The following is a 12,700-nucleotide window of genomic DNA, read 5'->3' as shown; positions in this document are numbered from 1 at the left end:
CCTGTCAGTTTCTCCTAACAAAATGATCTAACAGAACCACCAAAAGCAATTTTACTTCTAAAAATTGCATGAGAGGTCAATGGATGAGGATCTAGAGAGCCCTTGTAATTTAGGAGGCCCTGACTATGCTGGTTTATCTACTGCTTCACAGCTCTGGCCTGAAAAGTGAGGTTTGAAATGACCTTATAATTATTTAAAGAGCTTAGACAAGATTCTTTTAAAACAAAGGTCCTACAGCAGTTTCTTTCAGTCTGGATAGAAACATTCCCTGCTTTAAGGAGATTGTAATGTTTGTCCTTGCTGCCTTTATGGAATTTTACTACCCTGCAGTTTTATTATTGTTTATTTAAATCTAATTTAAAAGTGTTTTTGTTATTTTGTACTTTAATTAAACTTTAATGATTATTAAAATTACTGAAACAAGCCTGAATTTTTGAAGTTCAATTTAGTGTGATAACGTTAATAATTATTTTAATAATTCTATATGTTTGGATTTAATTTGGAAATCTTGGGAATCTTGTGTAAGACCAAGTATCCTGAAAAAGCTGAACACATCTGCAACCAGCTCACCATTTCTTCATAGCAAACTAGTACTAACTATGATGAACACTGCGAGGAGTTATGTGCTCATTTTTAATATTATGTCTATGTTTACATTATTTACATATGTTTTCAATTGTAGTGTATTGATGAATGGAAGAGCAGGATATAAAATCAAGCAATTATTAAAACAGTAATGAATATGGGCCAAGCAGGCAAGAGTTAGTATTCTTTCCAACAGTGAAAAAATAAATGTTGTGACCCCTCTTGCTCATAATGATAAAATGATCATTGCAGTACCTAGCATTACAGAAATGCTAATCAATGAACATCCTACAATATTTGCCAAATATCCACACAACAAAAAGAAAGAGGGAAGGGAAGGGAAGATCATCATGACAGGACCATCCCTTTCTGATGCTGTCACTTTGATAGTATCCTCCAATAGAATACCTCTGCCCATGCTCTTTAGGACAGGCATGATCTAGTGGAAGGCACCAAATGCGCTTCTGGATAAGAGACGGGAAATTGCTACTGAACTGTTTCATCAGATTGCCGCATGCAAGGCCCCAGTGGATACATTAACGCAAGTGTGCACTCCCTGCTGTCCACAGGTGTCCTCCCAAGGACCCCTGCAAGCCAAAACTGCAGTGCAAAAAAAGTTTAACAGAAAAGAAAATGCTGAAAAAGTCACTGCCAAGTACAGTCTACAGCATGTACAACCTGTTTTTGGAATGATACCACTTCTACCGCAGCACTGGGAATCTCTACCTTACTGACATCTCTTTGCAGCTAGAACTACTGCTATTCTCTCTGCAATTTATCATCTCCCAGAAAGAGGATTTTCAAGGAACAGGACTTCTATAGAGTGGCTCTTGGAATATAATCCAGGAAACACCATCAGAGGGTCCTGCGGCTATGGGTGTATTCTGACACAACCAGCTTTGGCTGATGGTGGCAGCCAAAGGCAGCACTACATTTAAAACCAAAAGCAAGCAGAAAGCTTAATGGTGGAATGGCGAAAGCAGCAGCATTAACTAACTTGGAAACTAAAATTGTTTTGCCTGACTGGATTGATAGGGTGGAAGGATCTGAAAAAGCAGTTGTAATTGTAAAAATTGAACAGGCCTGAGGAAGCATATTGCAGATGGGATGATAAAATTAATTTCCATGGGATATTAGCATAATCATTAAATGAAATTGCCTATTTTTGTTATGGGTGCATCTGAAGAAAGACTTGTTATTACATAATTGAGTGGGTCTGACCAAATGCAGTTCACATGGAAAGTAATCATCATATAAATCATCCAGCAAAAGAAAGGGAAATTGTGTCAACCACTCTTTCGGGTGCAATCCAATCAAGATGCCCTCTGAATGTAGAGGATTATGGGTATTCAATGGAGGGCAGGAGAAGTGTGGAGGTTAAGGTTACTTTGGGTACTCCAACTGCTCTACAAAGCATTTTGGCAATTTTGACTATCTAAGTACAGTGCACTGGAGTGGGATAGAAGCAGGGGGAAATACCTTCAGAATATGTTCTTGCTTTGTGGTGCCTGTCTCCTCCACTTGCTGGCTCCTGAAGCACCACCAAAGGCCTTCTCTAAGTCACTATGCAACCTTGGAGAAGCAGCTGGTGCAGTATGTTCTATACTGGCTGTGGGAGGAGAGGGTGATTCTAATGCAGAATCCCAGCTATAAGAACAAAGCAATTTGCCAGCCTTGTAGCTGGGAATCTGAAAAATCCTATAGCCTTCTTGAGACTACCTAGCAGCTTCAGGATTGTGCTGTGAAATACTGACATACTTTTCAAATTGTGAAACTCTGGGGGCAGAGGGGAAAGTAGTGCTTTTGGAGGATGCATAAATGTGTGTGTGTGTGTGTGTGTGTGTGTGAGATTGGGGGGGGGGAGAATGTGTATTCTGTGAATGCATAACATTTTGGCCCCAAAGTCGATCTGTGCAGCCCCCAGCTTTCCATCCAGCAGCATAAGTAGACTTTGAAGCCAAAATGTTATGCATACCTGCATTACACTCTTCTTGTCCTTCCAGAAGTGAGCTAAAGCTATTTAAATTACTAATCTTACCCCGACCATTCCTTTCCTTGTTTGAAAGCAAAATTGGTTTGGTATTTAGGACCATAAAGTAAAAATGTCAAAAACATGGAGATGTTCAAATCAAATTTGTACCAAGTTGTAAAAGTAACTTGAAACAAACTAGTATTTTTATGTTAAAAGCATAAAGGACTCTACTTACTCAATTCCTCCCCCCCCCCAAATTAAGAAAATAATAGGGTCACGTTTAGTCAATTGGTTGAAGTATTTTGATCCAAAGGTGTCCCTGATTAATCAAGCAGTGCATTTTCATATCATTTTAAAAGTAGTTATAAAGATTAGAGATGACCATTTACAAAGAGGCATCCCTCTTCTCTGAAGAAGAAGAATGCATCTAAGAACACAGTTACTTCAAAGTATGTTTTACTTTCCTTTAAACTACCGCTTTTTCATATGCAAATGTATTCAGATTTAGTCAGGTGACAGTTCAAGAAAATAAAATGAAAAATCTGAGGCGAGATTACAGAAGTCTGTTCTCATTTTAGATATTCTTTCATACAACCTAATGATCTTTTACATAGCACATTTTGAAAGTGGAATGACAGCAAAAGATGCGCATACTTTGGAATGGTTTACCAGGGGAAAAGAAACACTTTCAGCGAATTCCAAGCACGTGCTTGCTGTTACAATTGTGCTATAAATATTACTGTGTTGAAAAACAACTATATTTTGTTTCAGAAGTTCAGGTTACCATTCATCAGATAAATGCATAACAGCAGCAGTCCATAACATATCATTACTTTAACAAGTAATGCCAGCTTTTACAACAGAAAATAAATGTTTAAATCTGTCATTAGATGTCTGGCTATTTTCTCATCTCCCTCTCCCACTGCCCTCTAAAAAAACACCCACTCACTGCTCCATACTATATCCTGCAAACATAAACTAAAAGTCAGCTTCCAGCCATTTAAAGGTGTTTGGAGCTAACTGAAATAGAAACATGTTTAGCCCATGAAATTCAACCTTTTACATGTGGTCAAAACAAAGAAAAATAAATAAAGCAACAATCTAAAAATCAACAGAAGAGAGGGGCACTACAGGAAAACACTTTACTGCTGTCCTTAATACCACACAGAATTAAGTAACCTAAAGGTGATGTCCCAGTGCAATAAAATATTAGAAACACACTGTCTAAACACCTTTTCTATTAAATTATTCCACATCCAGATAAAAGCTTTTAAGTATCTTCTAAGAGAAACAGATAGGGATGCACAAGGGTCAGAAAGGTTAAAGTCTTTCCAAGAACACAAGATAATCAAATGTGAGTGTCAAAGTATCTGTCTCTCCACAAATTTTAAATACAAAACTGAAAGACCTCACTTCTTTCCCATCTCTGCCCTCCCCCATGCCAGAAAGAATAATCAGAACCTTAGCAACAAGCAACTGGAATCTGTGCGGCAAAGGAAGACAGTGATCATGTCTTCCTAAAACAGTTTTAAATTTCATACAAGCTACGATGACTTGAATATTTAAATTGGATCCATGAAAAGCAATCACAACTTCTACTTCATTTTCATTAGAATTTGATCAAGGTGAAATGATCAACACATGGAGTAGGGAGGTTTTTGTGGAAGGGGTAGAAAGAGAAAACAGGGTGTTTGGTTTATAACCCACTAGGCCAAGGTTTAGGATTGGAGTAAGGGGGAGAAACAGCTGCTCCAAACTGATAAATACAGAATTGATATGTGCAAGTTGTCTACTTTTCTATTTCCCCAGAGGGGAGTTGGGAGCCACATGTCATACTGGAAATGGCAAGAGGTTAAACTGGACACTTTTAAAATGTGACATCCTCTACTTCTCAGGCATTTCCCTTGGAAAGGCAAGAAGAAGAGAAAATGAGCATAGTAAAAGATAAAATGGAAAGAAAAGTAGTAAAGAGACAGAATGGAAGGTGCAAGGTAGTGAACTTAAAAAGAAGGCTGGGCTAGAATATATACTGAGGGCATTCCAAAAGGGGAATTAGGGGCTGAAAATTCCCTGTCATAAGATGCTATCACATAAAAGCCTATTGCTTGCTCTCGCCCACAGCTCCAATCTTCTGGGTGTTTAGAGAGAAGGAAGGGGAAGCTGTTCAACCTCTTCCTCTATCTGAGAACTCAGAGCAATCATAAGGGACAATAATAGGTGCATTACAGCTCAATAAAGTATTCCTCTTCCTAACTGAAAGAATTTACTTTATGCACATGGAGAAAGAGGTGATTAGAGACATCTAACAAGTATTAGAACAAAGAGGGTAAATGCTAATGGAACAGTGAAAGAGCAGTAGCAGGGTATTGTTGGAAGAGCTGGATTCATAAACAGATTTAATTGGTGTAGTAGTGTTGTCACTATACATTGGTTCTGCTCAATGTGTAGTGGCATGATAGAATACAGCGGATATTATAAAAAGGCTTTTTAAACACTAAAAAAGGAAAGATAACCAACAGAGATACGGAGAATAACATTTATTACAGAAAAAGCTCAAGGGGATAGGTTTTCTTTCTTTAATAAAGGAAGCGATAAATAAGTTTGGCTGACTGACTCATTGGTATAGTACAATGAAGAAGTTACTGGAATGGCAATGCTGAAAAGTAGTACATCAAGAGAACTGCAGACAATGGCAAGATAGGAATGACTGGGATGTGATGGAGGATTCAGCAGCTATGCATGGTGGCAACATGTGATATGGGCTAGAGCAGCGGTCTTTAAACTGGAAATGCCCAAGGAATCCTTCTCAATGTTAAAAATCAGCATGGAAAGCATTAATAAATACATTTTGTGCAATACATTTTATTTGAACAAAATGTTAAAGTTAACAGTGCAATAATATATTTCATACCATGCATATTTATAATGCATTAATGAACCTATTTATTACTTGGTAACTACTAAATTTCCTGTGTACATACTAAATTTTAGTATAACATCCCTAACAAATACTATGAAAAATTATACGTCATTTTAATAACTTAGATACGCTTGTTTTTTGCCACATTGAAATCTTACAATTTCACCATAATCGTAAGAGTAAACTGCCATGCTGAACTGCTGGATGATTCTCATGGCACCCCTGGCCTCTGAAGAGCACAGCTTGAGTACCACGGGGTTAGAGGATTCTCTCACACATGGGGAATCAAGAGAGTTCCACCCACCCGCCTTTATATCACTCCTTTGTAAGAAGCTGCATATATCTCAATATATACTTGCAACAACAGAAAATGCCAAGGAACATAGAACATATACAGAATCAGACCACTGGGCCATCCAGCCCAATATTGATGAAACTAACAGCAGCTGTCCAGGTTTCAGGCAGGAATTTTCCAAGTCAAGCTGGAAATGCCAGAGATTGAACGTACAACCTTTTGCACACCAAGCATGTGCTCTACCAGTGAACATGAATCTGTTAACCCACTTGAGCATGATACAGAAGTCCCATGTGGCAAAACAATCTATCACACAAGACAGCACACATGCAATCATGTGCTTTTGTGGAAATGTTAGTCACATAGAAAACTTGTCCTGTCTGAAGCCATCCTCAGGCTGCAACCTAATACTAACTTACTGCAATGAACTCAGACTTTTTTCTAAGTATCTATTTCTAAGGAAGTATTAGCTACATTTGGAAGAGAGCTTGCTAGACTAGATTGAGGCACTGGTACTTTTTCTGTGAAATGCCACTATTTTGGAGGGCAACACTTTGGATAAGCAGTTCATGTTGGAAATGAGGATAAGGGGTGGGTCGGGGTGTGTGTGTGTGTGTGTGTGTGTGTATATATATAGAGAGGGTCAGTTTGAGGAGTTGGAGGCTAACAGGCTAAGAGTGACTGAAAGGACAATGAGTTGATTTAAAGGATTAAGAACTTTGAGAAGCAGCATTATATTTCAGAGTTGCCTACCGCAGAGCTTTGCCCAGTGACAACATGGCAATCAAAGGGATCACAGTTTACTGGTTATTGTCATGACCCTTCTGTTATAGGGAACATCTTTTGGAGATAAGGAAGCTATTGCTGGGGAGTGTCGAAATACCACAGCAAAAATTATTTTACAGGAGGGTGTTGTTTAACAGGCCTCAGCACCACTATTTAATATGGGGGTGGACAGGAGGAGAGAGCCAATTATAGGGAACTGGTGGCATCCAAAGAACAGGCACAATTTGGTGCAGGTGCCTTGCATACCTTTGCACTTAGTATTAACCAAGCACACCATCACTAATGTGGAGCAAAACCCACACTTGAGCACGCGGAGAGAGGACGGGGAACAAGATCCACCTTTTCCCTTCCCTAACTATGACTGCAGAAAAGTGATGAAAGGCCATTGACATGGTGGAGCTGAGTAGTAGGAGCAGTCAGCCAGTGCTGAGAGAGGGACACAGCACAGTGGTGTTGAGGAATGGATGGTGTTTGTGGGAGAGACCGAAGGGTTAAGAGGGGGGGGGGTGAGAGAAAGAAATGAGCTGCGGAGGGGGGGGGGAGAAATCTGTCATAAGGATTGGGCAGAAGGATAGAAAGGGGGGGGGGCGAGAAGGGAACTATTTAGTCAGCCCTGAAACCCTGACCAAATAGAAGGTATGCAGAAAGGATTAACTGGGAGGCATGATGGTTGAAACACAAACAAACAAGTGAGTTGCAGGAGGGTGCCCTGCCTCGTGGGCAATAAAGCATCGTGGTGCGGGAAGGGGGGAGGCTGGCTAGCCCAGCTCGCCGTGATAGGCGGGGCCAGGGCTTGGTCGCGGGGGAAGCGCCTGGCTTGCGGGGGGGGACACTTTCAGGAGCGGGGAGGGGGGGGAGGGGGAGGAGGGCGGGGAGGGAAGAGGGCGCTTTTACCTGCGGGAGGAAGGGCGGGCGCGGGTCTCTGGCTCTCCAGCTTCGGGAGGCGGCGTGTCACTCCTGATCCGGGGGTGAGGGGTGGGGGGCGCCCAGAAGGGGACGAGGGGTGGGGAGTTCCTCTTCGCACCGGTCACTGAGACATGCGCGCCCGCCGCTCGTCCACCCGCCCTCGACGGCCACTTCTCCAGCTGCCGCCGCCGCCGCCGCTGCCACCGCCTGAAGAAAAGTAAACCCGCCGCGCGAGCGCGCGCGCCCGACCGGGCCAATTAAGCCAAGAGTTCGGGGTGGGGGGAAGAGGAGCGAGACGGGCGGCGGCGGCGGCGCGCTTGGGCTCGCAGAATGACGGAGAGGCGGAAAGTCGCCGAGCCGCCGCGAGCGCGAGCAGGAGCGCGCCTCCGCGCGGGCACGCGCGGCCGTAGGGGAGAGAGGCCGCGTGCCGGCGGCGGCGGCGGCGCAGGGAGGCAGGCAGGGAGGGAGAGTGGGGGCCGAGGCGCGAGTTTAAAGGGAAAGGGAGGCTGGCGGAGGGGGGCGGGAGCGAGGCATGGGGGGGCGGCCTTGCGGAGCGGCGGCGTCGTCGGCGGTGCAGGCGAGGGAGGATAGCGAGGATCTGAGCGGCGGTCGGCGCCGGGGTGTGGCAGAGGGTGGGAGGAAGGCTGAAGAGGAAGAGGAGGAGGAAGAAGATCTGACACCCCCCCGGCCAGGCGGAGGCAGGCACGGGGTGAGGATGGGCTCTGGGACGACCCGGGGCAGGCTGTCACGTGTTTCAGGCTGGGAGAGTGGCGGGGCCAGTGCCAGGTGATCGGGCCTCGGCGATGTGCGTTGTTCCAGGGGACCTCAGCCAGCATAATGCTACCTCGCTGCTCAGAAGCAAGGGGGCAGGGATGGCTGATCGAGCGTTCCCTCCTCCTCCTCCTTTCTCGAGGGGGGGTGCAGAGGGGGAACTGGGGCCTGCGATGCTGGCCAGGCAGAGATGTCACTTCAGAGCGTTCAACTGGCCAGAGGGCAGAAGTATATTTAGACTGGATTTGGGGACAGATGCCCTCTCCGTGGAGTGGGCAAGAGTGCCCTAAAAGCTCAGCACAGCTGGGCAGGCTTGTCTTTTGAAGAAAGTGAAGTAATGCACAATGTATATGGGGGGGGCAGAGTTTAAAATGATCGAGATGCACCATGCCTAGTGTGTCACTGGATGGAGGCAGCTGCTGATGTCTGGATCGAGTACTGTATCCAGCCGCTTCCCCTTTGCTGGCCCACCAGCATACTTCCTTACTGCACTGCTCAGAGGGGAAACAAGCAGAGGTGGTGGCAACTTTGTTCTGGGCAGCCCTGCTAGGTCCTGTTCTCCCCCAGTGCAGAGGTGAACTGGTGATCAGATGTGATCAGCCCTTGCCTAGTGTTTGGTGGCCAGTCTGATGTTGTTTTTGGTGTGTGCACAAAGGGCAGGTCAGCGGAAGTGGAGCCAAGTGGTCAGAGGAGGCAGAACAGTCTTTACCTTCCCAACAGTCAGCAACCCATCTCATGGGAAGAAGACCTGTGAGGACATGAACTTTATGATTGTGCATGCAAGGAGGGGAGTGGAAAATCACACAGCTGCACAACAGCAGTACTTTTAAGTTGCATTCTCTTCCCGAAGAAATGATTTCCTTTCCTCAGGGAACAAGAGTGAACAATGGTGGGGGAAAGATGTCACACCACCACCCTGTAATCATGACCACCACCACCTGCCGTTGCCATTGCTGATATCCTCAAAACTGTACAGTCAGGGCCAGGTCAAGGCCATGATTGTCTCTGGTGTAGCTATCTGCATTGAGACGCCTACTCTTTCTCCAGTACTGAACCTTAACACAATACACACAGACAGACAACAATGTTCACACAGTGCAAAAGGAAAAGACTTGTAAAGACTACCAGACTTCTAAACTAGTAGAAACTCAAACACAAGCTTCTCCTTTTCCAGAATACAGGACACAGACACACAAAGCATGAACACACATTGGTTCCCACCTTCATATATGCACAAACGTACTCAAACTAGACACACAGACTGACTCACTGATTCAGATGGTAGAGCCAAACAGGACAGACACACAGCTAATACTGGTCCAGGACATGTTCCTACCTGAGAAGAATTAGCAGTTGCCTCCCATTTCTCATAGCATGTTCTGGTCAATCACTACCTCTCAGCCTACCTCCCACACAGGATTGTTGTAGGAGTAAAAATGGGGAAGAAAGGTAAAACATAAATGCGATAGCATGAAGCAAATAATTTTGCACTAGAAATACATATTTGTCTTTCGCTATGTTTACAGTAAACCTCCCTAGCATGTAAAATGGCCATCTGTGCATTATTTTATAGCATGCACATTTATATACACATTCACTAGAGACAAGAAGCATCCTGTACTCCTCTTGGATTTTTAGCTTATATGGGCCCCAAAGAGAGCACTTGAACACCAGCTCTTCTAACTCATACTAAGCATGCAACCTTTGTAAAACATCTGCATGCTTCTCTTATGCCCTATCCATTTGCATCCATCTTCTACATGAAGTCAACTCAAGGAAAATTAAAAATACTCTTGCGGCACCTTAAAAACACTTATAATGGTATAAACTATTGTCTACTATAGCCCACTTCATCAGACGCATGGAGCACTATGAATATGTTAAGGTTCTTATACAGTATATATGGGGTATAGGTCTGTGAGACACCAGTGAGGGCAGAAAGAAATTTAATGAAGACATTTTTTAATCAAATACTTTACAGTCCTACCCCAACCTACCTCCACTGCATTTCCCTAAAAACAAAACACTGGTTCACTAGATAGCAATACTTCCATGATGTCATGCTCTATTCTGCCTCCCAGCAACTGGGAATAAGAACTGTGTACTACTTGCTCTGCTGATGTAACCCATAGACACAGCTTCAAATTCTCAGAATGTTAAAACTGTATTGTTACGCATGTTGTAACAACAATAGTAGTAATACTTCACACAAAAAGTGTTCCTTTGAAGCCACATTTTTTCTTGCAACAAGCCACATTGCGCAAAGAAGGAAGCAATAACCTGCCTTAGAATCATGGGTGCCACATGTGTAAGATGGAGATAGAGAATGCAGCACACACAAACCTCAAAGCATTCATGTACATATTAAGCTTGAGGAATTCACACCCAGAGACAGACTCACAACAAGGCATTTATACAGAGACACATGTGTTCCCTTAAGGCTTCAGTTCCATGCATACTTAAATGGGAGTGAGTCCCACTGAATTCAACAAAACTTCTTATCTACATACTCCCATCAAACACTACCTCCTCCCTCAGACTCACAAATTCTCCAGAATATGGAACAACACAGAGAAAGTAATTAGTGGAGAGTTCAAATTTATAGGAAAGGAATGTGGAGGAGAGAAAGAATAATAATGAATTATCTACCTCTCTATTTAAAGAAGTTTATATACTGGAATTGTGCTGTGCTGGGCAGGTTCCTCAAAGTAAACAGAGAAAGAGTGAGGGAATACAAACACACACAGGCACACACTCCTCTCCCTTTTTCTGCCTCTTTTCCAGCTTAATGATTGGCAGAACATGATGCTAACAGGCAGCTTTAAACAAGTCTAATAAATAAGTGCGCTCATGGCTGACAACCCCCTTGCACAAAAGGCTCCCTCTCTTATGGAGGGAAGGGGTCTTCTTCAATTAAATATATCGAGGTAAGCATTCTCCATTAGCAAATTTCATTTTTCCTTTCTAATGTGCCTTGATCCCCCTGTGACTCCATCAAACCTTTCCTTTTCCAGGTTTTGCACAAGCACACACCTGTTTAAAGAAGGAAGCTGTTATGCTGGGAAAGGGTGGTAGCAGTATCAGCTACCACCTTCAATGAACGTGAGGAAGGAGATTTTTTTTTAAATTAAAGGCAGTGCAGAGGTGATTTGGGGGGCCTGCAGTCCAACAAGGGGTCTTCCACTGATGACTAACCAGTTATGCCTACTGTGCTGACCCAGGGTAAATTGGCGAAAGGATGTGGCAGTGGCTTCTCTAGCTTGTTTGTGCTCCCCTGTGGTGGGTGGCACAGTGGTAGGGTTTGGACCTGAAGGTCCTAGCTGTGCTGCCCACAGGAAGGGCACAGGCAAGCAAGGGAGGGGCAGAAGCCACTCAGGAGCGGTTGATAGTCCTGTCGGGTCACTTGGCCATCTCTCTTTAGAAGCATGCCAAAAAGGGTTTGGTCATGTGACGGCTGCAAAGAGGAGCACAGCTTCTGATCACTCACCTGCATGCTTCCTCTAGGAAGCTCTGCCTGTTTATTTACCCTCTCTTTGGGTGGCATCATATGGAGGAACTGGTCCAGCAGCTCTGCTCAGGGTGAGCTGGAGTGTGAGCAGAAGCAGAGCCCACAGGAAAAGGAAAAGGAAAATGCCCACCGCCACCTATGGAATTCTCCTGCACTCTCTGAGTGTAGGTATGGCAGAGCCCATCTTTACCACTGCATATTCCAAAGTGAGATGGCAGGTGACCAAGTGGCAAAGGCCCGCAGGCAACACCCACTTGCCTTTGCTCAGGATGGGAGCGGCCTGTGGCTCCTATGTCTAATGCTGTGGGATTGGGAGGAGGAGGCAGGCTCCTGTTCATACAACTGAACCTCAGACCTCCCACTAGCTGCACCTGCTCAGTGCAAATAGGCCCTCCTGAAGCTGTGAATCATGAGTCACTGCCCTGCAGCACTGATCCCTAATGCTAACCTTAGGAAGCAGTGAAAGAATAGTGTAGAGTAGGAAGAAGAATAATTGCAAAGAGAGAGAGAGGGAGGGAGGGAGGGAGAGTTAGGTAAACACTCAGACGTGGCATTAGCATCTTTCCAGGTGAAGGTCTGGTAATAAATTTGGTGACAAGTTTTTTGGCTGTACCCTCTGTCCTGGTTAAGAAAGTGATGGGCTGTAGTGACAGACAAAAGCAAAACAAAAGCAGTTTTGGTTGATGGGGTTGTGACATACTTTATGAAGGTTTGCTTGGCCACAGGTGACACAGGCTGACAGGATTAACACAGAGGCTGTAATATACCTTAACAGTCGAATATACAATGAAAGCACAAAACATTTGCTGGCATTCCAACGATCTAAAAGAGAACCATGTGATGGTCACATGCAGCCCTAGGAAGTCACGGAGAAAATGAATGATACTTTCCCTGAGAATGTTCTGGAGATGTTTAAGTTATTCTTACCTTAAACCAGCAAAGTCTGGACATTAAGAC

General features: G+C 44.2%; 1 protein-coding gene across 1 annotated transcript in view; it reads right to left on the bottom strand.

The window, feature by feature from the left end:
- LOC123033061 (ubiquitin-conjugating enzyme E2 E2) overlaps positions 1 to 7,700 on the bottom strand; it is a 142,864-nt gene extending 135,164 nt beyond the window's left edge. Inside the window, exon 1 of the mRNA XM_044449407.1 lies at positions 7,453 to 7,700. The gene's annotated coding sequence lies outside the window, so the exon portion shown is untranslated. The remainder of the gene's footprint in view (positions 1 to 7,452) is intronic.
- Between the last annotated feature and the right edge of the window lie 5,000 nt (positions 7,701 to 12,700).

Source organism: Varanus komodoensis, unplaced genomic scaffold, assembly GCF_004798865.1.
Source record: "Varanus komodoensis strain SLA01 unplaced genomic scaffold, ASM479886v1 scaffold58, whole genome shotgun sequence".
In the NCBI taxonomy this organism is placed as follows: Eukaryota; Metazoa; Chordata; class Lepidosauria; order Squamata; family Varanidae; genus Varanus; species Varanus komodoensis.
This window is presented reverse-complemented; position numbering and strand designations above follow the sequence as displayed.